Genomic DNA, 2,500 nt, shown 5'->3' on the forward strand with positions numbered 1-2,500 from the left:
TAAAAATGTCGACAAAATTTTTCGACATTTGAATAATGGGGTTTGACAAGGTTTGAAAAATTCAATACAAATGGTAGGCTTGAATGTCGACAAAGTGACGCGAAGCGGAAGCCTACCACGGCGTAAAAATGTCGACAGAATTTTTCGGACCTTGTCCTGCCATGGGCTGCGCGCAGCATGCCGGCAGCCTGTGCGCAGCGTGCGCACAGCATGTCGGCAGCGTGCGCGCTGCTGAGACTGTCGACAGAAATTTTCGAAACTTGTCCTGCCATGCGCGCGCGCAGCGTGCGCACAGCATGCCGGCAGCGTGCGCGCACCATGCCGGCAGCGTGCGCGCACCATGCCGGCAGCGTGCGCGCACCATGCCGGCAGCGTGCGCGCAGCTTGCGCGCAGCGTGCTGATTCTGTCGACAGTGAGGCTAGCGAAACTTGTCCTGCCATGGCGTGCGCGCAGCCTGTGCGCGCAGCTTGCGCATCTGTCGACAGTGAGGCTAGCGAACTTGTCCTGCCATGGCATGCGCTGTGCGCAGCCTGTGCGCAGCGTGCACGCAGCTTGCGCATCTGTCGACAGTGAGGCTAGCGAAACTTGTCCTGCCATGGCATGCGCGGCGCCTGCGCGCAGCCTGCGCGCAGCATGCGCACAACATGCGCACAGGCTGTGCGCAGCGTGCGCGGAGCTTGCGCGCAGCTTGCGCATCTGTCGACAGTGAGGCTAGCGAAACTTGTCCTGCCATGGCATGCGCGCAGCGTGCGCGCAGTCTGTGCGCAGCATGCGCGCAGCCTGTGCGCAGCGTGCGCGCAGCTTGCGCATCTGTAGACAGTGAGGCTAGCAAAACTTGTCCTGCCATGGCATGCGCGCAGTCTGCGCGCAGCATGCGCGCAGCATGTGCGCAGCATGCCGGCAGCATGGTTCCAGGTTTTTTCAAATGTCGACAGAATTTTTCAAATCTTGTCAAACCCCGTTTTTATTGAAATTTCCTCGCACAATAAGCTCCCCATAAGTAGTCTATGATTTTTAGGACCTTCTCCAACTTACAAAACTAAAAAATTCCTCCCGGATTTGTTTTAATGATTTTTTCAATTTTACGACTTCTAAAACTAATAAAAAATACTTCCCGACTTCAAAAATTTATGAAACTTTTTCCCATCATAGATTGCATGTTTCTTAGTATCCCTGCAAAAAATCACGTCCAAATACCTTGTATTGAATTATTTAGAGCCCATTATGACTCCTCGCGCATAGGTGATGTCTCTTCCTGTCAAAGGGCTAAATGCATAAAATGCTATATAGGGGGGTGTGTGTTGCCTGCATATGCATGGCAGCCCATGCCTTCCTAGCTGCAGCCCCCTTCCCCCACGCCACACCCATGTCATGTTGCCTCGATATGTTGCCTCGGTATTATGGGTTTGGTGTCGGGGTCGGGGGGCTGCCACCCATGGCGGTGGTGGCCGGAATCCGGCCGCCGCCACCACGCCGCCGCCATGGGTGAGGGAGGAAAAAAAAGGCGTGGAAAGTTGCGAAATGGGGTTGTCTAGGCTATTTTTTGGCATGGGAGAGCATGGAGTGCTAGGAACTCCTTCTCAAATGCACGGGCATGTCGACCACAACCTCATTTCGCAACAACAACCACCCGTGTGGGGTGGCGGTGGGTGGATAGTCGCGGATTGGGGCTTGCCAAGCCAATGTTTTCAAAAAATTTCATCAAAATTAAAAACAAATGTTTTGTTGCCTTCGGATTTGTGGGCGAGCGGCGAGTCGGAGTGGAGCCGGTAAAGTTTAACCTCGGTGTGCACGGTTGTTTTTAGAAACTCAATCCAATGCCGGGGACGTTGAAAGTGACGCTCTTATGAGTTGCAAACCCGCAAGATTTAAAGAACCTTTTCAAAACAATTTCAAACCAACAAGATTTAAAAACAGAAATTTTCATCAAAATGAAAAACAAATGTTTTGTTGCCTTCGGACTAGTGGGCGAGCGGCGAGTCGGAGTGGAGCCGGTAAAGTTTAACCTCGGTGTGCACGGTTGTTTTTAGAAACTCAATCCAATGCCGGGGACGTTGAAAGTGACGCTCTTATGAGTTGCAAACCCACTAGATTTAAAGAACCTTTTCAAAACAATTTCAAACCAACAAAATTAAAAACAAATGTTTCGTTGCAAACAAATTGTGGGCGAGCGGCGAGTCGGAGTGGAGCCGGTAAAGTTTAACCTCGGTGTGCACGGTTGTTTTTAGAAACTCAATCCAATACCGGGGACGTTGAAAGTGACGCTCTTATGAGTTGCAAACCCACAAGATTTTAAAAACTTTTTGAAAATGTTTCTTCTAAATGACACATTTTGATCCTTGGCAAGTGCTCAATCCGTAACTATCCAATCACCGCCACACCACACCGGTCGGGAGTGTGTGAATGGTGTGCTTCCCGGGGTTGGCATAGATAATCTTTCGCATCGACAATCTTTTGCATGCGAGGGAATGTCTATGCCAACCCCGGGAAGCACACCAT

This window comes from Prunus avium, unplaced genomic scaffold, assembly GCF_965620075.1.
Source record: "Prunus avium unplaced genomic scaffold, drPruAviu1.hap1.1 HAP1_SCAFFOLD_152, whole genome shotgun sequence".
NCBI classification, from domain to species: Eukaryota; Viridiplantae; Streptophyta; class Magnoliopsida; order Rosales; family Rosaceae; genus Prunus; species Prunus avium.